The sequence below is a fragment of the Pyrus communis genome, chromosome 1 (genome assembly GCF_041283825.1).
Source record: "Pyrus communis isolate YQ-2024b chromosome 1, ASM4128382v1, whole genome shotgun sequence".
Classification (NCBI taxonomy): Eukaryota; Viridiplantae; Streptophyta; class Magnoliopsida; order Rosales; family Rosaceae; genus Pyrus; species Pyrus communis.
The window spans coordinates 17,902,696-17,926,258 of NC_142565.1; the positions used below are offsets into that span (position 1 = coordinate 17,902,696).

At 38.7% G+C, this 23,563-nt stretch overlaps 1 pseudogene; it reads right to left on the minus strand.

Moving 5' to 3' along the window:
* Positions 1-23,290, minus strand: part of LOC137719909 (TMV resistance protein N-like) — a 65,618-nt pseudogene extending 42,328 nt beyond the window's left edge.
* Between the last annotated feature and the right edge of the window lie 273 nt (positions 23,291-23,563).

The window sequence follows — 23,563 nt, forward strand, 5'->3', positions numbered from 1 at the left end:
GAGTCTATTTGGCTTGTTTTGAGTTGTTAAAGTCTAGTTTTCTATTTTTGGGTCTAGTTTAGTGTTTTAGAGTTTAAATTGTGGAGATTAGCATCCCTTCTAATCCCCAGCCTAGAACGATCCCTACTTACACTTACTACAATTATAGGGTTTAATTTGTGTGTTAGAATATATCACATCAAATTTTGGTGCCGTTGCCGGGGATTAGCAAAATTGCTAATCTCCCCTTTGTTTTTGTTTTGCTTTTCTTTGTTTTTTGATGTTGTTTTGTTTTCCTTTTTTAGGTACTAGTGTATGACTCGACGTTCTCAACCTGTTTGTGCACATATATTGGAGTTTGACGATGATTTTGAACGAACTTTGAAAAGGAAGAAGAAGTAACCATAACCAAATCCACCTAGTTCTAGCTCTGAATCTAAAATTGAAGATGAAGAGGAGGAAGAACAAGACATGGCAATGGACAATCGAACAATCAAGGAACTTTCAACCTAGGAGTTGGACAATGCCATGCCTATTTGCATTCAATACCCTAGGGCAGCTCCGGACAAGACCGATAAGTTTGAATAAAGTCTAGCTTGCTGCATCACATTCCCAAATACCATGGGCTGTCCATGGAAGACCCGAACAAGCATTTGAAGGAATTTGAAGTAGTATGCTTGAGTATGACACCCATTAATGTGGATGGCAATATTTTGAAGATGAAAGCCTTTCCATTCTCTCTTGTGGAAAAGGCTAAAGATTGGCTCTGTGAACTAGCACCTAGAACCATCACTTCTTGGGAAAGCATGAAGAGAGCATTCTTAGAGAAATTTTTCCCAACTTCAAGAGTCATTCTTTTGAGGAAAAGGATTAGCGGAATTCAACAAAGCCAAGGATAATCCTTTCCAGCTTATTATGAGCGGTTCAAGACCTTAGTTGCATCTTGTCCACAACATCAAATGAAGGAAGAGCTTCTAATTCAATATTTCTATGAAGGACTCCTTCCACTTGATAGACAAATGCTAGATGCCTCAGCAGCAGGTGCTAATTCAATATTTCTACGAAGGGCTCATTCCACTTGAAAAACAAGCTTCTAATTCAATATTTCTACGAAGGACTCCTTTCACAATTGAGACAAATTTACAAGAGAGAAATCAAGAAAAGTGCAGTAGTTTCAAGAGACAGAGAGAGATTTGAGTACCTTTTGAGAAGAAATTGGGTGAAAGGATAGCTGAGAAACTAGGTCTTCTTAAATCAAAGAGAGTAGAGTACGAGAGCAAGCAGCTGAGGTTTGAGGATGATGAAAGTACAATGCAGTCATGGCCATCAACAATCTGTCATCGGCAAAGTTGAGAGACTAAGAGACGAAGTGGGGTGGAAGTAGAATAGATGAGTTCTAATTGGGTGATAGGAGCATATTCATGCGACTTAAATGGCTTGTTCTCGTGCATTTACGTTATGTTTCTCTAGTTATTTTAGTCCTTTATGCTTCTTTTGTGTGTTTTCAGGTTCTAAGGGCTTAGGGAGCAAGAAAGTGCATTTTGAGGCTATTTGGAGCATTTTTGGGCATGGATTGGATAGCTTATCCATAGAGCCAAGAGGATGGACGAATTTGAAGGCCTTATATGCTCTTTGGGATATAAAACAAAGGGCCTAGCCCAATCAACCAAACCTTTGAGCCATGCAAAACCTCTAGCCCAATCAAACAATGCATCATAAACCCAAAACCATCAAGAAACCATCATTTGCCGTGCCTTCCACATCAATTCCAGCTTGTCTTCATCATTGCAGCCACTTTGCCCTTTTATTTATGCATTAAACCTATTTCCTTTCCCTAAATTACAGCCACAATCCACACCTTTCCAACCTAGCTGCACCCTACATACATTAATTAGTCATTCTTTTCATATTGCACTCACATGCATTCACATGCATTTCAAGAACCAAAACAACATTGTGCCGTGCCTTTCCTTACCATTTTCAGCCATCACACTTCATCATTACACCACCATTCACACCCTTTTAATCCACATGCAGCCACATATTCATTCACTTAATCATTAAGCCACACACACACCCAAAACACATCCATGTCGTGGCCTACCTTCCATTTCCAGCTTTCACATGCCTTCAAATGCATTTCCAGCACATCATTTGCTTTACATCTCCACAAACACATGCATTTTCACCACCAAAAATCCCCTTGCCGTGGCTTTGACTCCCATTTCCAGCTTTGCTTCATCATTAGTCCCCCTACATTCCACCTAACCCATATGCAACTCTTCATCATTGCAATACAAATCAGCCACTCACATGCATTCACAAGCCTTTGCCGTGTACCTCTTATACATTTCACCTAACACACATGCATTTCCAACCTAGCAACACCCCTTTAATCATTCTCCTAGCTATCATTCACATGCTCTCCTATCCATTCCTCCTATAAAAACCCTTGCATTCTCATTCATTTAGAGGCATTCACTCCCCATTCCATCTCTCCATTCCATTCACAACACAACACACAACACAAACACACATCCATAGCCGTGCATATCCTTCCATTTCTGTGCAGTTTTTCTCCTCCATTGCAGCCACTATCCAACCACTTCCCATCCCTCCAAAACACTTCACATAATCCCCAAAGCTCACCTTAGACCTTGTGCTACAACAACGAGGAAGAGAAGAGTGCCTAAACGTTCATACAATTCAAGTTTGAGTTGTTGGAATGTTTAGGTGTTTCTTTGATTTCAATGTTTAAATTCAATTTTCTTTGTTTTGTAATGGAAGAGAAGAATGCCTAAACGTTCATACAATTCAAGTTTGAGTTGTTGGAATGTTTAGGTGTTTCTTTGATTTCAAAGTTATGAGGAACTAAACCCCCCTTTAGCTAGGGGGTGATTCAAAATACATGTTTATGCTTGCAATATGAATTGATTACTTTTGGTTGGAATTTCATAAGTTGTGGATTCAATTTGTTTAACCGTTTGAATGAATATGACGCTAGAATATAAGTGAGTTTCACCTAATAGTTACAAACTTATATTCACAAGTAGTGGAGGTTGCTTATAAACAATCGCGTTAAACAAATTCTTGGCATAAGTTTCATGCGTATTCCATAGTAACGAATGCCTCGTCAACAGTTATAATTTTCATTGAACTTAATGATCTTTGTTGAATGTCTCTATCATGCGTATTCCATAGTTAGGGACTTTGATTAAGAATAATTTGGTTGTAATGCGTATTCCATTCAATCCAACGAATCTAGGGAAATCTGAAAGTTAATTTAAGCGGACCTAATTAACTTGGAGCATTGAGTTTCATAATTTATCGAAAGACCAACCGAAAATCAATCTTGTATGCAAGTGTAACATGTGTGGAGAAGAACCCCTTAGCTATTCCATCATCCATATTTTCATCACATTCATCTTTACTATCTGTTTTAAATTATAATCTGTCCGTTTAATTTAATCTCGTCCAACCACAATCACCCCCCCCTTATTTTGTTAAGTCTTAATCATTTGATTTGTCTTATTTTATGTTTTTGAGTATTTGGAGTCTTTTAAACTTGTTTTGAGTCTTTTAGTTTGTCTTAGTGTTTTAAAAGTTAGTTTTATTTATTTGAGTCAAGTATTTAGCATCCCTAGTTAATCCCCGGTTAGAACGATCCCTACTTACATCATTACTACAATTGTCACAAATAGGGTTTAGTTTGTGTGCGTATAAATATCGCATCATTGGGGCTTTGTTTTTATGTTTTTTTTTTTTTTTTTTTTTTTTTTAAATTTTTTCCCTTCTGCCTTTAGTACAACAAATGGTGATGAATTGACTTTTCTCACATACCTAGGTCACCTAATCTTAGGTTATGTGAAGAACCTAATCTTAGGTTATGTGAAGAACCCAATCTTTCCGTCACCCAATGAAAATTTGGTGCCAAAAAATTTGTGAGGAATTTAGGGTTGCTATGTGATGAACAACATTCCAAAATTGTTTTGTATCCCACAATAGTATGTATGTGATGCTTTTTTTTAATTCCTCACCTATTATACTAAAATGCAATGAATTTATAGGCATCACATAAAATGTCGTCACGTAATCCATGTTTTCTTGTAGTGGAGATTCCACCCAACACCAACAAATCTCCGATATCCCTCTATGTATATCTAGAGCAAGGCTCTAATACCAACTGAAATTAGTACCAACTAGAATATCTTGTACATAAAAATTATAATCCGCTAGATTGACTAGTCAATCACCAATTTCAATTCCCAAAAGCTATCCTAGTCAGCAAGGCCTCAATTCATTGGAAGTTATTAATGTGTCAAGTGAGCATGACTATGAGCACATACCATTTAAATGTTCAAGAGATATATGTACCATGTATGTGTATGTGAGATGTGTGACACAATATAAATAACTTTGAACACAAGATGTTTTTTGGCCGAAAAAACCCACTTCTTGGTTAAAAAACTAGGGACTCTCCACTGAGTCCAATCCACTAGTGTAAACAAGGTTCATACAAAGACCACACAAGCTAAATTACTAGATCCCTATCTACAGAGCAGCTTTACCTTTGTGCAACCTTACCTTACACGAGTTGAATTCCTTCGCTTTTCACGAAGTGGCAGCTCTTCCCGAGCTCTGCAACTTGTAGCACCGATATCAACTCAAATCACGAAATGATATAATGTTATGATATGCATATAAAATTTGGCTTCAAACGACTAGTCAGATTCTCCAATCAAACAGTTGAAGGAAAAATCTAACTTGAATCCAAATGCTTGGCCTAAAAATGGATTTAAAGCTTAAAACTTGACCAAGAACTTAATGCAAAACCTTAAGACATTGCAACCCTAATATACAATTATTGGGTGTTGAATGCATGAACTTGGTTTTGCAACTAGGGTTTCATAAATGAGGAGAAGGAAGAAGGTGGAAGCATAAATGCTCTATCTCTCTCTAACTTCTCACTCTAAACAATATGCACCAACAAAAACCCAAAAAGAAAAAAAACCCTAGCTAGGGATCTTAACCCCAAAAGCATCAGTTTTTTTTTCTTACCAACTAAGGACACTTGTCATACTACAAACTGATCAGAAAAGATTAAGGGTTGAGATCTGACCATCAACAAAAAGTTGTCAGGAAGCCTATGTGGGCAGCTTTTAATTTGCACGCCCAGCCAGCTGAAAAGCAACGAGCAATTCTGACTAGACAACAACACTAAACAAAATGCACCAAGAATATCGACGTGAAATGCATATGTATAACCAAACCTTTTGAAGTGAAGTGAGCCACATCCTTGAATGTTTAATCCCAGAAGCAGCGGCCCATTACCAGAGAATGTAGTCTAAAACTAAATTGAGCATGTGGTACACAAATACAATATTCGATAAGGAAATCCAAACTCTTAAGACTAGACTTTACAAAACCAAATAATGTGGTCAAGAGTATTGTGTTAGAGAGAGACCGTATTGCATTTGTAATCCCAAGCTGAATAGGTTCTCTACCTCTTCAGTTTATCTTGGGTAGCCATGACATACTGCTAGGTGTCACTCATGGCTTGTGGAAGCCCTGAATATATAATATCAATAATGGCAGAGTTGAAATTAAGTTTCGATTCACAATATAGCTTGCCGATGGTCTATATTTTTCTTATGCAGATGAGAACCTATAAGATTAAGAGCTAACTGAAGTTCTTGAGCATAGGCTATTGCTTGTTGTGCGAGTTCAAAATAATTGCCTGGAGGTTCATTTCTTCCAAGGGCATTCAAACTTAAAAGCTCAAGAGCTTTCTCATCCTCTAAATTTTAGACCTCGTATATCAATTCAACTCCATAAGATTCCAGAAACCCACCCTCTATCTTTTGTAGTTATGATCACTTTACGACTCTTACCGAACCAATCGACTTTAGCCAAGTTGTTTAACTGCTTCAATTCATCCACATCACCAAGAATTAAAAGAATCTTCTTTTGCTTCAGTAGATTCTCTATAAGGCTGATTCCTCGATGAGTATTGAAAAATTTCCACATTAAACCACAATTCATCTCATTTAGAATTGTGTTTTGTAGTCGGAGTAGGCCTCCGTGTTGCATTGATGTGTCTCGAACATCTACCAGGAACACAACTACCTTCCAAACTTTTGTAGACAACTTTGGCAATTGTTGTCTTGCCCACTCCAGATGTCCATTTCCATCAATACCTAAAAGCTCTTTCACCTTTTGTACACAAGATTGTATTCCAACTGGGTGTTTCGCAACATTCAAATATGTGCCATCAAGTACTCGGACTAAGATCACCTTAACAATCTCGTTGATTATTGTAGCTTCATAGATACCAGTTCAAAACAAATAACACAATTAATCAGTGAATTTTTTTTCTTTTGCTATATTTTATACATGTAAAAAAAAATAGAGAGAAATATTACACGATATTAACCGAAAATTGATAGGAGCATATTCATGCGACTTAAATGGCTTGTTCTCGTACATTTACGTTATGTTTCTTTAGTTATTTTAGTCCTTTATGCTTCTTTTGTGTGTTTTCAGGATCATAAGACGTGTTTGACGAAAGGATGCATTGTGGAGTGTTTTGGGGCCTTTTGGAGCACTATTGGGCTAAGGATGGATAGCTTATGCTTGGAGCCCAAGTGTTGGATGAAATTGAAGGCCTTGTATGCACTTGAGGACACAAAACAATGGCCCTAACCCAATTATATTCACCTTGCCGTGGGCTTAACACAAACACCATTCCTTGCCATGCAAGGGGGAGCAATTTGGGTCCATTTCATGCACTTAAACCCTAGCCCAATTACACACCATTGCAGCCAAATCCATTATTTGCCATGCACATTCACCACCAATTCAACCACATGCACTTATTCCTCCATCATTGCACAACATTGCAGCCACATGCACCAAAAACTACACTATGCCGTGCATTCCATTCAATTCCAGCACATCCATTTATTCTTTAATCACTAATCCACATACATTCATCATCATTCACTCTAGTTTTAATTCACATGCAAACACATGCATTTCAAGCACCAAAACACCCTTTGTCGTGCATAACCTTTGCCTTTCCAGCTTTCCCCTTTGCATTTCCAGCATCCCACTTCATCATTTCAGCTTTCCAACCTAGCCACATGCACATGCATTCACTCATAATCATTCACCAAACTTGCAGCCACATTTCCACCTATTCCTAGCTGTCATGTTCCCTCTCATTTACCTATAAATAAGCATGCATTGCAGCCACAATTGATTCATTCCATTCACAACACAACACACAACACAAAACTGCCCATTCTATGCCGTGCAACCTCTTCCATTTTCTGCAGTTTTTCTCCTCTATTGCTTCCATCTCCAACCACTCCCCACTCCATTCCACATACACCTAAAGCCCTAAACATCTCCTTAGACCTTGTGCTACAACAACGAGGAAGAGAAGAGTGCCTAAACGTTCATACAATTCAAGTTTGAGTTGTTAGAATGTTTAGGTGTTTCTTTTATTTCAAAGTTATAATTTAATTCTCTTTGTTTTGTACGTATGAGGAATGGAAGAGAAGAGTGCCTAAACGTTCATACAATTCAAGTTTGAGTTGTTGGAATGTTTAGGTGTTTCTTTGATTTCAAAGTTATGAGGAACTAAACCCCCTTTAGCTAGGGGGTGATTCGAAATACATGTTTATGCTTGCAATATGAATTGATTATCTTTGGTTGGAATTTCATAGGTTGTTGATTCAATTTGTTTAACCGTTTGATTGATAACTTATTTATGTATGTTTATTAAGAATGCGCGCTTAATTTTCATGCATGAATATGACGCTAGAATATAAGTGAGTTTCACCTAATCGTTATGAACTTATATTCACAAGTAGTGGAGGTTGCTTATAAACAATCGCGTTAAATGAATTCTTGGCACGAGTTTCATGCTCATCATAGTAACGAATGCCTCGTCAACACTTATAGTTTTCATAATGCTTAATGATCTTTGATTGTATCTTTATTGTGCTTTTCACGTAAAGGACTTTTGGAGAATGTGGTGAATTGCGTTGCGCTAGCCCATCCAATTCATTAACTTAAGGAGAACTTGACGGTTAATTTAAGCGGACCTAATTAACCCAGGGTGTTGAGTTTCATAATTTATCGAAAGACCAACTAAGAATCAATCTTGTATGCAAGTGTAACATGTGTGGAGAAGAACCCCTTGGCTATTCCATCATCCATATTTTCATCACATTCATATTTACATTTTGCCTTTAATTATATTCTGTCCATTTAATTTAATATCGTCCAAACACATTTCCCCCATATTTCGTTGAGTCTTAATCATTTGTATTTGTTTTATTTTTGTGTCTTTAAGCTTTTGGAGTCATAAACACTTTCAAATTCGTCTAAATCAAGTTCTAGTTTCTGTTTGAGTCAATTTGATTGTTTTAGGCAGTTTGAGTTTTTCAAGGCTATTCTGAGTCATAGTAGTCTTGTTAAGAGTCTTTACATTTAGTTTTTGTGTTTTCAAGTCAATTCAAAATAGATTAGCACCCCTAGTTAATCCCCGGTTAGAACGATCCCTACTTACATCATTACTACAATTGTCACAAATAGGGTTTAATTTGTGTGCGTATAAATCTCGCATCAAATTTTGGCGCCGTTGCCGGGGATTGGCAAAGTTGCTAATCCCTTGTCTTGACTCTTGTTTAAATTGTTCAGTTCTGTTTTGTTTTAATTTGTTTTGCACCGTGTGTGTGTGTTTTATTTTCTTACTTGTGTGTAGGTACTAGTTTATGACCCGTAGCTCACAACCTGTTCGTGAGCATATCTCTGACTTTGACGGTGATTTCGAGAGGTCTTTGAGAAGGAAAAAGAAATTGCAAGTGTCTAATCCTCCTATTCCCGAACCTGAATTTAAAGAGGAAGTACCAACCATGGCAGTGGACAATCGGACCATCAAGGAGCTTTCTGCCTCGGGCTTGGCCAATGCAGCCCCTCTTTGCATCCAATACCCCAATGCAACCCCTGGGAAGACCGATGAGTTTGAACTTAAGTCTAGTTTATTACATCATATTCCTAAATTCCATGGGTTGTCCATGGAAGATCCTAACAAACATCTTAAGGAATTTGAGGTAGTTTGCTCAAGTATGACACCCATCAACGTTGATGGGAGTATTTTGAAGATGAAGGCCTTTCCATTCTCACTTATGGACAAGGCCAAAGATTGGTTGTTTGAATTGTCCCCTGGAACTGTAAATTCTTGGGAAAGTATGAAACGTGCATTCTTAGAGAAATTCTTTCCCACTGCAAAGATCATTCTCTTGAGGAAACGAATCAGTGGCATCCAACAAAATCAAGGTGAGTCATTTCCATCTTATTATGAACGTTTTAAATCACTTGTTGCTTCATGTCCACAGCACCAAATGAAGGAGGAGCTGCTCATTCAATATTTCTACGAGGGACTCCTTCCCATGGAACGTCAAATGCTAGATGCTTCGGCGGGTGGTGCATTAGTGGACAAGACTCTAATGGATGGCAAAGCTCTAATTGCCAACCGAGCACACAACGCTCAACAATATGAAGGTGTTGGACAAAGAGAAGGGCCACGACAACAAAGTGTGAATGAGGTAAGTGCAATTTCTGATATTCAGTCACAATTGGCTAATCTTACTTCTCTCGTGTCTCAGGTTGTCAAGGGGTCAAAACCACAAGAAAACCAAGTGTGTGGCGTGTGTTCAATGCAAGGGCATCCATCCGAGACATGCCCTCAATTAATAGAGAATGGAGGATGGGAATCTGCCAATGCCATGGGCTATGAGAATCAAAACCAACCAAGGAACAATCCATATTCTAACACATATAATCCAGGTTGGAGAGACCACCCAAATTTCAGATGGAGAGATACACAACAACCTGCCCAACAATCTGCACCACAAAGGGGATTTCAACAAAACCCCCCTGGGTTCCCGCGGCCATACCAATCCAACCAACCACCATCGTCCCAAAACAACTCAGGTTCGTCTTTTGATAATTCTCAAGTTATTCAATTGCTAACTACATTGGCGCAGGGGCAAGAAAAACAAGCAAAGGACATGCACAATTACGCCAATGAGGTGCAGAATCAAGCTCAAGAGGTGAAAGAGTTGAAGAGACAAATGGGACAAATGGCTGAATTCATGGGGCAATTTAGTAGTGAAAATGGTAAGTTACCAAGCACTACGGTGGTCAATCCAAAGGGTGGCTTTGAAACCGCCAATGCAATCACCTTAAGAAGTGGCAAGGAAGTTGGAACTACCTCACAACCACCAAAATCAAGCCAAGAAGAGGAGGAAAAGCTGTTGCAAGAGAAAGAGAGGAAGGGCAAAGCCACGGAAAGGGTGGAACAACCATTACCACAACCACTTCAAGCTCCTAGGCCGTCCAACAAATGTAAGGTAGGTCCAAACTCAATGGTTTCTAACGTGATTCCACCAAATGTGCCCTTTCCTAGCAGGTTTATGCAAGCCAAGAAAGAGGAAGATGAAAAAGAAATCCTGGAGACGTTTAGGAAGGTGCATGTCAATATCCCGCTCCTTGATGCAATAAAGCAAATTCCGAAGTATGCGAAGTTTTTGAAAAAGATTTGCACAACAAGGAAACGGATTCAGGAAAAAGAGGTGGTACATGTAAGTGAGAATGTCTCTGCAATATTGCAAAGAAAGTTACCACCTAAATGCAAAGATCCAGGTAGTTTCACCATCCCTTGTGTAATTGGTAATAAAAGGTTCGAACATGCTATGCTAGATTTAGGTGCATCAATTAATGTCATGCCATACTCTGTTTATGCATCTATGAATCTAGGAGAGCTTAAAAATGATGGTGTCATTATTCAATTAGCTGATCGATCTAATGCATACCTGAGAGGAGTTTTGGAAGATGTTCTGGTGCAGGTGGACCACTTGATTTTTCCTACAGATTTCTATGTGCTTGACATGGAGGATTCAACCCACTCTCCACCATCGCCACTCTTACTTGGACGACCGTTTATGAAAACAGCTCACACCAAGATTGACGTGGCCAAAGGAGCCTTAACTATGGAGTTTTGTGGTGATATGATTAATTTTAAAGTTTCTGAATCTATTAAGAATACTAATGATGATCATTCTTGTTTTGTCATAGATGTGCATAAGGACATAAGGCCGAAAGGATCCGCACAAATCAAGAAGGATGCATCTAGAATCACCATTGAGGAAGGAATTGGATTGGAGCACAACGAGCATGCCACTACCCTAAAAACATCCAATATGGTTGTGCCTTGTGCTAAAATTGGCGAAAGGGTGGCTGTCCTTGGAGCATTGCCACAACATCCTAGTAAGTTTCCAATCCCAATTCTGATTCCCATTTCAACTAATAGGTTGTTACCTTCTTTGGTGCAGGTACCCAATCAATCCCAAGGTGGTGGGAGCATGTACATGGACATTCAGAACCAAAACATCACCATCAGGGAGGATCATTATCCCCTCCCATTCAGTGAGCCGGATTATGGAAGTATTGAAGGGCATGTTATGGAGGAGATCACATTGCATGTCGTGGGCTCTAAGTGAGAAATGAAGGTTTTGTCCGGCTGCAAGACGTAAAAGAAAGCGCTACTTGGGAGGCAACCCAATACACTAAATAAAATAAAGCTGTCCATTGATCTCCGATTTGATTACAAAAAAAAAAAAAAAAAAAAAAAAAATGTAACTTTCACAAAGGTTGTTTGCTTGATGCCCCACTACTTGGCAAAACTCTTGAAGCAGAAGACATAGGAGCGGAAGGCATCGGAACGGGAGGCATCGAAGATAGAGCATTCGAGGCCTCAATACTTGGCCAAACATTGGATGACCCAGGAAAAAGGTGCATCTGGAGATAAGCCGCAAGCCTTTGACGGTCACTTTGAATTCGACCTTCGGATTCTTGCAGCTCATCAAGCTTCCTTTTCATGCCCGACGAATAGTTATTTGCAAGCACATGCAAACTTCTATTCTCGTACTTAAGATGTTTGATCTCCTGCTTAAGAGGTGGAGATCTCCTGCTTAAGAGTTTCCACCTCTGCCATCAATGATTCCACCTGACGGGACCGAGCAAGCAGGCGTTGGCCCATGTTGGACACAGAGCTCGCACACTGAACACTAAGAGCAAGGGACTCTTGAACGGCCAACTCATCGGACCGTCCTGACAGCAGCCTACTATCTTTTGGAGTGAGGAGGTTCCTAGCTACTATTGTAGCTGTTGTGGCGTCCTGCATCACGGAGTCTTCACCTGTAAGAGAACCGTTAGAAGATAAGAAAGAAGGGCGCCATACGTTACCTTGACGCGGCGCGCCCGTATCACTGCTGAGACTCAATTCTAAGCTAAGGTTCGATGGGTTTGCCATTTTTCAAAAGTGTTCAAAGAGAAGGGGTGGATGGAGTTAAATTTCAAAGGGCCGGAGACGATTTTCAAGAATGGGCAATCTTCAGAGTGTGTTTGTTGGGGTGATCGATAGCTCTATAAAAAGCCAAGGCGACGCGTCCACCGATTCAAAAAGCCGGAATTTCCGGCGTAAGTTAGGCGACGCTTTCTCGGCTTTTCAGAGACGCGTTCAACTTTGTCAAAAGATTTCTTCTTTTCAGAAAACACATGGAAGCCATCATCGCAACTACACATCTTTAGCCGACAAGCGCAAAGTTCGGCGACGCTTTCTCTCCTTTTCAGAAAACGCGTGCAGCTTTGTCAAAAGAGCCGCATCCGCACTACTACGTGTCGTTCAGAAAGCGAAGGGGCGTCGTTCAGAAATCGAAGAGGCGCCTGCTCAGAAATCGAAGAGGCGTCGTTTAGATATCGAAGAGACGTTTGTCGACAAGGGTAAAAGAACAGTACCACCACTTGCTATTGAGAAATCCCTATATTTGTCGACCTTCATCTCTTATGGCAAGGCAGACCTGAAGAAAATGCCCAACTCTTCCTCACCTCTAAGGGCACACTCCCAGCAAAGCCTTTCGAAATACTCAATTTTTTCTTCTTCCCCAAAGATGATACCAGATGCCTGGAGTACAGATGACCCAGGAGGATTGAAGCATATGCTGATTCATTCACCGCTTCTTCAAAAGCAAAGGTATCTCATATCATCAAGGTCAAAAGCAAAAGTATCTCATATCATGCTCTTTCCCTGTCCTTTTCTTTGTCCTTGTTCTTACTCGCATGGCAAAGTGAAAGAAGCAATCAGCCGGCACTTGGAGTAAGTCTTCCGATCTGGTTCTAACTGCCTGGAATCTATTCCTGGTTGCTTACCTAGCGTTGCTCTCGAGTAGTCATCTTCAACGGTTGATACACTTCCAGAGAAGGGACCACTTCTGCAAAGATTGAACAAAGAAACAGATAAAAGGGGTAAGCTCAGACCTTCGGGGGAGAACAAAAGAATCCTGCTGCCCAGTTCAAGAGTAGCACAAAGGAAAATCAACGATAGGAGGAAACCAGTTCAAGAATGAGCCTGTGGAATCACCAAGATCAACCCATGCATTCAACAAAGGAAGACCGAGAAAGCACTCCAATTCTAGATTTGCGTCTCTAAACTCTTCTCTTTGTTAGTTACATTCTGCCATGTTTAGTATGTTTAAGTGTTTTTTGTGTATTTACTTATGCTTTGTGTGAATCTATGCTTAAAACATTGAGGACAATGTTTGATTTAAGTGTGGGGGGGTAACTAAGTATATTTGATGCAAATTCGTGGGATTTTATCACCCATAACTTCAAATGTTGTTCCTTGCTGTTTTAGGGTGTTTTTAAGTTGTTTTAGAGTGTTTTAGTATGCTTTGTTTTATAACTTCGAAAAATCACATAAAATTTTGAAAAACATGTTTTGAAAAGCCTAAAAAGAGTGTTTTGAGTCGTTTTTGTGTGTTTGTGTCTTAGGGTACCTTCCAACACAATGATGAGGATTTGGTTTGTAATTGCATGACTGTTAAAAAGAGTTATAAACATAGAGAAAAGTTTGATTTACTCTTGGTATATGCTTGGTTATGGTTATAATGTATGACTTCACATGCAATCATAAAAGAAAAATTCGTTTTTGTAACATGCTTGAAGGAAGGAACTCAAACAAACGCTACAACCCTGTGAGACTCGAGCCATTACCTTCTTTGGAGAGTTATTTTCTGTGATTCTTTGTTTTCTAAAGTTGTTGCATGATCTCATTATTCCTTGCTTGGTTGCTACTTAAAATGCAATTGTATCATGATAGAACTAAATGCTAGAACTTATATCCGTTTCATTCAAAGCATGACATTGAATTGCATAACATATATCAAGATGAAGTTGTGTAGTTGCCACCATAGCCAAATAGCCTGATGAAGTTGTGTAGTTGCCACCATAGCCAAATAGCCTTACTTCCCATATTTCGTATTTGTTGTAAGTTTTAACCCCGTTGAGCCTTGTTTAGCCTTTATTCTTTGTTTAACCACATTATCCTCACCTAGCCTAGTATAGGACAGTCCACACCCTTGTTCTTAAAAGATAGTGAGCATGACTTAAATGAATTCCTTTTGAGTACATTATGAAAGAAAATGAGTGTGGGGGAGAGAATGTTTTGTTCTTAAGCGTTTATGTATATTTTGAGAGTCAAAAGAAAAGAAAAAAATTGTGAAAAACATATGAAAAAAAAAAAAAGAAAAACAGAAAAGAAAAGAAAGAAAGAAAGAAAAAAAAAGCTTATTCTCCCTTTTTGTTCAAAAGTTGAGTTTTCATTCAAAAGTGAATTCTAAGATGATTCAAATGCTTTGCTCGCTATTTCTTTAAGAACCTTTGTTTTCCATATCCCTTCTTTGTTAACCAATACCCTAGCCCCATTACAACCCTTTGACTTCTATCTTGATTGTTATGTGTTTCAATATGTGGAGTTTAAAGTGGGTTTGAGCTTATGGTATCCCTGGTTCTCGCATCTAAGTAGTGGCATTCCATTCATGAGATCATATATATACATGTTAATAATTCCAGAAAATGCTTTCCTTGTTATAACATATGTGAGTGTTCGTCTCAATGTTTACATCAATCTTCTCACATATACCTAGTGTAGGGAGTGTAGTCAGAAAATCTGTGTGAAAAACGAGAGTATATCTAGTAAGGAATTGAGGGAATTCTCTAAGGCATGTTACTACATTCAAATCATGGTTTTAAAATGCTTAATTGTGAACTAGTATGTGGTGATTATGAGTAAGAATGTATTTAAGTGTAAAGATGGCTAAAATCTGTGGGAATAATGATTTTTAACTTGTCATGTGCATTGGAAATCCCTGAGGCAACGTTGGAAGGTTTAAGATTGTCTTTGGTTTGTTTCGTTTCGTTTTGTTTTGTTTTTCTGTTTTGCTCGAGAACTAGCAAAAGCTAAGTGTGGGGGTATTTGATAGGAGCATATTCATGCGACTTAAATGGCTTGTTCTCGTACATTTACGTTATGTTTCTTTAGTTATTTTAGTCCTTTATGCTTCTTTTGTGTGCTTTCAGGATCATAAGACGTGTTTGACGAAAGGATGCATTGTGGAGTGTTTTGGGGCCTTTTGGAGCACTATTGGGCTAAGGATGGATAGCTTATGCTTGGAGCCCAAGTGTTGGATGAAATTGAAGGCCTTGTATGCACTTGAGGACACAAAACAATGGCCCTAACCCAATTATATTCACCTTGTCGTGGGCTTAACACAAACACCATTCCTTGCCATGCAAGGGGGAGCAATTTGGGTCCATTTCATGCACTTAAACCCTAGCCCAATTACACACCATTGCAGCCAAATCCATTCTTTGCCATGCACATTCACCACCAATTCAACCACATGCACTTATTCCTCCATCATTGCACAACATTGCAGCCACATGCACCAAAAACTACACTATGCCGTGCATTCCATTCAATTCCAGCACATCCATTTATTCTTTAATCACTAATCCACATACATTCATCATCATTCACTCTAGTTTTAATTCACATGCAAACACATGCATTTCAAGCACCAAAACACCCTTTGTCGTGCATAACCTTTGCCTTTCCAGCTTTCCCCTTTGCATTTCCAGCATCCCACTTCATCATTTCAGCTTTCCAACCTAGCCACATGCACATGCATTCACTCATAATCATTCACCAAACTTGCAGCCACATTTCCACCTATTCTTAGCTGTCATGTTCCCTCTCATTTACCTATAAATAAGCATGCATTGCAGCCACAATTGATTCATTCCATTCACAACACAACACACAACACAAAAATGCCCATTCTATGCCGTGCAACCTCTTCCATTTTCTGCAGTTTTTCTCCTCCATTGCTTCCATCTCCAACCACTCCCCACTCCATTCCACATACACCTAAAGCCCTAAACATCTCCTTAGACCTTGTGCTACAACAACGAGGAAAAGAAGAGTGCCTAAACGTTCATACAATTCAAGTTTGAGTTGTTAGAATGTTTAGGTGTTTCTTTGATTTCAAAGTTATAATTTAATTCTCTTTGTTTTGTACGTATGAGGAATGGAAGAGAAGAGTGCCTAAACGTTCATACAATTCAAGTTTGAGTTGTTGGAATGTTTAGGTGTTTCTTTGATTTCAAAGTTATGAGGAACTAAACCCCCTTTAGCTAGGGGGTGATTCGAAATACATGTTTATGCTTGCAATATGAATTGATTATCTTTGGTTGGAATTTCATAAGTTGTTGATTCAATTTGTTTAACCGTTTGATTGATAACTTATTTATGTATGTTTATTAAGAATGCGCGCTTAATTTTCATGCATGAATATGACGCTAGAATATAAGTGAGTTTCACCTAATCGTTATGAACTTATATTCACAAGTAGTGGAGGTTGCTTATAAACAATCGCGTTAAATGAATTCTTGGCACGAGTTTCATGCTCATCATAGTAACGAATGCCTCGTCAACACTTATAATTTTCATAATGCTTAATGATCTTTGATTGTATCTTTATTGTGCTTTTCACGTAAATGACTTTTGGAGAATGTGGTGAATTGCGTTGCGCTAACCCATCCAATTCATTAACTTAAGGAGAACTTGACGGTTAATTTAAGCGGACCTAATTAACCCAGGGTGTTGAGTTTCATAATTTATCGAAAGACCAACTGAGAATCAATCTTGTATGCAAGTGTAACATGTGTGGAGAAGAACCCCTTGGCTATTTCATCATCCATATTTTCATCACATTCATATTTACATTTTGCCTTTAATTATATTCTGTCCATTTAATTTAATATCGTCCAAACACATTTCCCCCATATTTCGTTGAGTCTTAATCATTCGTATTTGTTTTATTTTTGTGTCTTTAAGCTTTTGGAGTCATAAACACTTTCAAATTCGTCTAAATCAAGTTCTAGTTTCTGTTTGAGTCAATTTGATTGTTTTAGGCAGTTTGAGTTTTTCAAGGCTATTCTGAGTCATAGTAGTCTTGTTAAGAGTCTTTACATTTAGTTTTTGTGCTTTCAAGTCAATTCAAAATAGATTAGCACCCCTAGTTAATCCCCGGTTAGAACGATCCCTACTTACATCATTACTACAATTGTCACAAATAGGGTTTAATTTGTGTGCATATAAATCTCGCATCAAAAGTGTACTTGAATGTTTTTTTCCATGTTTCTATCCATAATGTACTAGTAATTACTAATTCAAGTATGTGTCGCTTGCTAAAGATCTAAAGAGTAAAAAGCAAACACAAAACTGAATTGATGACATTATTGTAGGAAATTAACTATATAAATACACGGTAAGGGGAAGAAATGTACATACTCTCCCTCTCGGAAATGATGTCCTGATAAATTTGCTATTTCTCTAAGAGCACTTTTCCACATGAGGACCTTCTCCTTGTTGTCCTTGAATTTGCTCTCAAGTTCTGCAAACACGCCATCGAAACTACTCGTTTGATTTCATACATGGGATGGATCCACCTTGTAAAAAACTGGCAAAACTATTTGTTGCTTTGATTCTCTACATTGAAGGATCTTGACGAGCTCGTCCAAGCGCCACCTTCAAGATGCATAATTTTTAGAGAATATGACAAGAGAAAATATTAGACAATATGGGATATGGGGTGACTGCCACCCTATGCTACCATGCTGCCAGATTTTATGTTTCCTCTTTCCATGGGATTCACTATTAAGCCTAATCCCTTAATTTGAGGAAGATTGACATCTAGATGACTTGTTGATAGCTGTGTGCTAGCTACTTACTGCACTTCCTTAATTTAAGGAGTGACAGCTTTAGGGGTTTACTAGGTTAGTAGGATTTGCCAAGGTAGGGTTGCTTGTAACCTTCTACCTTATTATATATCCCCTCTTGTACATTCAATTAATATATGAAAAATACATTTAACAAACTTAAAACTTCCACATGATATCAGAGCAGTGTCATCCTTGACCTGTTTCTGCCCTTTTTTTTCCACTGTTGTTCATCTTTAAGCTCCAGTTATGGTTGAAGAAAGTTCAATAAACCTTGGGGGAGAAAGCTCACAAAGCTCTCCCTCTTTTGCTTCAGATACTGAGATAAATACTAATCTACGTTTATGCTCAGTTTTGCTGAATGAATTCAACTATCTCCCATGGTCTAGAGCAGTGTTTCTTCCTCTCGATGGAAGAGGAAAGCTGGGGTTCATCAATGGAGGAGTTGAGGCACCCTAGCCTTCTACCCAAGCATACGAAGCACGGTTGTGCAAGGACTAACAAGCTTCTCAACTCAATGGAGAAACATATCGCTGAAATCATTAGGTATTCCGAGTCCTCACACGATCTATGGAAATTTATGAAAGACATGTATGAGAATCAAAATAATTATGCACGAGTGTTTCAACTAAAGAGGGACATTGCCAGTCTTCAACAAGATGGAAAAACCTTTGTGCAGCACCTGGAAAGTCTCAGGACTATGTGGAATGAGTTAGATGTTTATTTACTTCACACCATCAATGCTGCAGTTCCTCTGAAAAGGGCTAAAGAAGACAAGATATATTAACTGCTTACGAGTTTGAACTCGGACTATGAGGATCTCAGAAGTCACATCCTGATGAATATCGAACTTCCTTCCTTCAAAACGGTGTGTGCCACGGTTCAACGTGAGGAAGCTCGAAGAAGGGTGATGAACTTGGAGAAGAATTCGAAGATTTTTTAGTCAAGAGTCTATGCTCCCAAACATAAACCCTTAGACAGCAAGCCTTACAAGGGTAAAAATCCACATTTGAAGTGCAGTTACTGTGACGCTATAGGTCACGTGGAGGAAAGGTGCTGGATTTTGCTCCCCGAACTGAAATCTCAGTTCAACAAGGATCACAAAATGACTCCTTTAAGGCGGCTCCACACTGGCTAAGTTAAACCTCAGCATGCAGTAAATCACAGTTATACCTCATTCCCTAAGAGCATTCAGGACTTCAATTCAAATCTTGTCTCGCTCATAAATGACTTTGCAATATACATGCAAACCAAGGGACATAGAGAAACTGCAGAAAGCTCAAGGGGTACAACTAAAAATCCCATTGCGCTACTGGCACAGTTCACAAGTTTCCTTGCTGAAAATGAGAATATAACAAGAAGCAAAGCTCCATGTATTTTTTGTGCATTCACAACTGCTCTTCACATTAGTATTGAACATGATTGTTGGATTATCGACGCAGGAGCCACTGACCATATAACAAACAAAGCCTCAAACTTTCACAGTTTTCAAACTTTGTCAAAACCCTCTCATGTGTCAGTTGCTAATGGAAAAAATGCCATGGTTTTGGGATTGGGAAAAGTAAAGTTGCTTTCAAACAACCTTGAGTCTACTGCATTATTTGTTCCTACCTTTCTTTTTCAACTTCTGTCAATAGGAAAGATCACTAGAACCCTAAATTGTCTTGTCACTTTCTCACTAAGCAGTGTTGTGTTTCAGGATTCTCTCACCAAGAAGACAATTAATGAAGGGTTCTTCCTGAATGGTCTTTACTATTTATGCAAGGAACTTCATCTAGTCAAAGTTTTTCAAGTTGATTCAATTCATTCCAAGGACGAACAAATCTGGCATCAAAGATTACCCCATCCATCAGAGACTGTTTTGCTTAAACTCTTTCCCAAAATGTATCAATCATCTGTAATGTGTGATACATGTCAGTTCTCCAAGTTTACTAGGCTCCCTTTTAGTTCCTGAATGTCTAAGGCTAGCAAACCTTTTGAACTTGTACACTCCGATGTTTAGGGTCCAACTATTGAATCTTTTGATGGATATAAATATTTTGTTATCTTTGTGGATGATTTTTCTAGAACAACATGGCTATATCTGTTAAAATCACAAAAGGATGTCTTCACTATGTTCAAAGACTTTCATCAACTTGTCATAACTCAATTTTAGTCAACCATTCAAAACCTAAGAACCGACAATGGCACTGAGTTTTTATCCAACAATATAAGTCAATATTTGAGCTCTTATGGTATAGTTCACAAGACAAGTTGTGTGGGAACCCCACAACAAAATGGGATCTCTGAACGAAAAAACAGGGATTTACTTGAGAAGACCCGTGCATTGATGTTGCATATAAACGTACCAAAGAAATTTTGGTCACAAGCCATTTTCACTACAACCTATTTAATCAACAGATTGCCAAGTTATGTTTTAGAGTTTAAGTCTCTTTATGAAACCCTTAAAGGAAGATATATAACTTTATCACATTTGAGAGTCTTTGGCTACACGTGCTTTTTGATGTTCAAGCATTGCACTATGACAAACTGGATGCTAGGGCTGCAAAGTGTGTTTTCATGGGATATTCATCCACCCAAAAAGGTTACAAATGTTTTCATCCTATTAGTAGCAAGATGCTTGTGTCTAGGGATGTAAGATTTAAGGAAACAGTTCCCTATTTCTCCGAAGAGGTTGCTCACTCTCGAGAGGGGGAGCTAATGTGTGATTTATTCCCATTGCCTGCGTGCATTAATCACTCAATGCACTTGGATCCAGAAGCCACTATCAATCATGAACAAGCAAAGATTGTGAGTGAAACTACTCATGTGTCTTCTCAACCAAGAAACATGAAGGATGGTACTGAATCTACTCCAGATGAAAGTCACGAAGAGGCTTCCACTTTACCTCCTACAAGGCGCAATCGTGTGCGTACTCGACAATGTCCAACAAGGCTCCGAAACTATGTCACCTTTGCTTCCAAACACCTCATCACTAAGGTGCTGAGTTATAGTCGTGTTCACCCCAATCATGCCACATTCCTGGCTGAAATCTCTCATCACATTGAACCACGAACTTTTCAAGAGGCTCAACTAATTCCTGAGTGGAGAAATGTAATGAAGGATGAACTTTATGCCTTGGAGAACAATCAAACATGGAGCTTTGTGAAGTTACCTCCAGGGAAGAAGGCTGTTCGGAGTAAATGGATTTATAAGACAAAGTTCAAGGCTGATAGATCAATTGAATGTCACAAGGCCAGATTGGTTGCACGTGGTTTCACTCAAACATTTAGGGTAGACTACAAGGAAACATTTGCTTCATAGCCAAAATGAACTCCATTAGGGTTCTTCTTTCAGTAGCTATGAATTATGGTTGACCATTATATCAAATGGATGCGAAAAATGCGTTCCTTTATGGGGATTTAAAAGAGGAATTATATATGTAACTTCCACCAGGTTCTTCTCAAGGTACAAATGATATGGTGTGCCGATTGCACAAAGTAATCTATGGTTTGAAACAATCTCCACGTGCATGGTATGCCAAGTTGAGTTCATTGTTGGAAGCTGCTGGTTTTGTTTGAAGTAATGCGGACTCATCCTTGTTACTCGTAAAGGATCAACTGGAATATTGGTGGTTCTTATCTATATGGACGATCTCATCATCATAGGTGAAAATGAAGTTGAAATTGAAGCTCTCAAGAAATCTCTCAATCACACATTTGTCATAAAGGACCTGGGGAGACTAAAATACTTCATTGGCATTGAAATGGCAACATCTCAAAAGGGTTTGTTTTTAAATCAACACAAGTATGTTGTGGATCATCTCACTAAGACTGAATTACTTGATTGCAAGCCTGCTATCACTCCCCTTGATAGTAAGCTAAAGCTTGATCTAGATGGAGAACTTCTCACCAATGTGAGTCACTACCAAAGGTTAGTTGGAAAGCTTATATACCTTACCATAACCAGACCTGATATCACTTATATTGTGAGCCTGGTTAGCCAATTCATGCATACACCATCTATGAAACATCTTCTCATTGAAAGAATTCTACGCTACCTCAAAGGCTCTATTGATAGAGGTATTATTATAAAGAACAACCATTCCACTCAAATCAGTGCTTACACCGATGCATATTGGGCAGGAAATGCAATTGATAGGAAGTCTACCATTAGCTATTATACGTTTGTTGGAGGAAACATCGCCACATGGAAAAGCAAAAAACAACAAGTTATTACATATTCTAGTGTGAAGGCTGAATATCGTGCAATGGCATCAACAGCATGTGAGTTAATTTGGCTCAAAGGGTAACTTTTAGACATGGGATTCTCTAGTTCTACTCCAATGTCACTCATGTGTGAAAATCAAGCAACCATGCATATCACTACTAATCCCGTGTTCCATGAAAGGACCAAACATATTGAGGTGGATTGTCACTATATTAAGGCACAAGTTCAATCCCAAGTTATTCAAACCATCTATACTCGCAGTCATGATCAACTGCCAGATGTGTTCACAAAAGCACTTCCTTCAGTTCCTTTTTAGCATCTCCTTGACAAGCTTGGCTCAATAATCTCCTCGATCCAGCTTGAGGGGGAGTATTAGACGATATGGAATATGGGGTAACTGCTACTCCATGCTACCATGCTATCAGATTTTATGTTTCCTCTTTCCATGGGATTCTCTATTAACCCTAATCCCTTAATTTTAGGAAGACTGACATCTAGATGACTTGTTGATAGTTGTGTGCTAGCTACTTGCTGCACTCCTTTAATTTAAGGAGTGACAGCTTTAGGGGTTTACTGGGTTAGTAGGATTTGCCAAGCTAGGGTTGCTTGTAACCTTCCACCTTATTATATATCCCATCTTGTACATTCAATCAATATATGAAAAATACACTCAAACAAACTTAAAACTTCCATAGAAATTCTTGACTCTTCAATTGCTTGGAGAAGCGCTGGTGATATTATTCTCCTTGTGTAAGTTGGCGATCAATAACGGTGTTGATTCCCTTATCATCCAAGCTTTGTATAAATGATCTGTAAAATTAGTGTGTGTATCCTCTCCTTTAAAACTCAAAAACACATCATATCTCCATGAAGGAGGCAAGGAATAAGAAGAAGCAAGTTGATTGGCCATAGGAGAATTAAAGCTAGTTAAACTAAAGAAAGAGTATCAATGAATTGGAATATGCAGTATCGTATGTACATTGGGCTTTCTTGTTATATCAGTTCTCATGCTTTTCTTCCTGCCTACAACCTTCCAATGTGAATGTCGTCAAGTTGAAGGAGAGGAAAGTCAATTCTCATGTTTTTCTTCAGGCCAACCACCTTCCAACGTGAACGTGGTTAAGTTGAAGGAGAGAAACTTTCCTGCCAACTTTACTTCCACTTATTGAGTATTTTAATTGCT